Source organism: Procambarus clarkii, chromosome 93 (assembly GCF_040958095.1).
Source record: "Procambarus clarkii isolate CNS0578487 chromosome 93, FALCON_Pclarkii_2.0, whole genome shotgun sequence".
In the NCBI taxonomy this organism is placed as follows: domain Eukaryota; kingdom Metazoa; phylum Arthropoda; class Malacostraca; order Decapoda; family Cambaridae; genus Procambarus; species Procambarus clarkii.
The window spans coordinates 9,104,827-9,105,473 of NC_091242.1; positions in this window are offsets into that span (position 1 = coordinate 9,104,827).

The following is a 647-nucleotide window of genomic DNA, read 5'->3' on the forward strand; positions in this document are numbered from 1 at the left end:
GTGCCCCCAAGCCCTCTGTCTACCCAAGCCACCAGTGTGCCCCAAGCCTTCTGTCAACCCAAGCCACCAGTGTGCCCCAAGCCCTCTGTCAACCCAAGCTGTCAGTATAGCAACATTAGTGAAGCCAAATATTACAAACCCAGCTGTATGACCTTCATCAGCCCACTAATAATATGTAAACCCCACTCCCACCACCCTCCCCCCTTTCTGGGGTGACGCGTGCCTGACCCCCCCCTCCCTATATCCCCTCCCCTCTCTCTTCCCCTTCCACACCTCCCCTCTCACCTCGCCCTTTCCCTACCCCCTCTATTCCTCTCCTTCCCATCTTCATTTTCCCACATTTCCCCTCCGAAGCTCCGAAGCACCAGGAGGCTGTTTATAACAATAACAACAGTTGATTGGCAAGTTTTCATGCCTGTAAACTGTTTAATAAAGGTAACCAAAGCCGCCAAAGATTGAGGAAAGATGTACACGTTCGTAAGTACTCGCGTAACTGCTTCGTGAATCTGGCCCCTGTACAACACAACATCAGACTACAGCACCAAGCCACCAGGGTGTGGAACACGATCCCAATATTAGAAGATCCAATGATAGAGATACTTCTCCCATATGGGACGCCTCGTTGCCACAGCTGGTGGCCCAAGAGC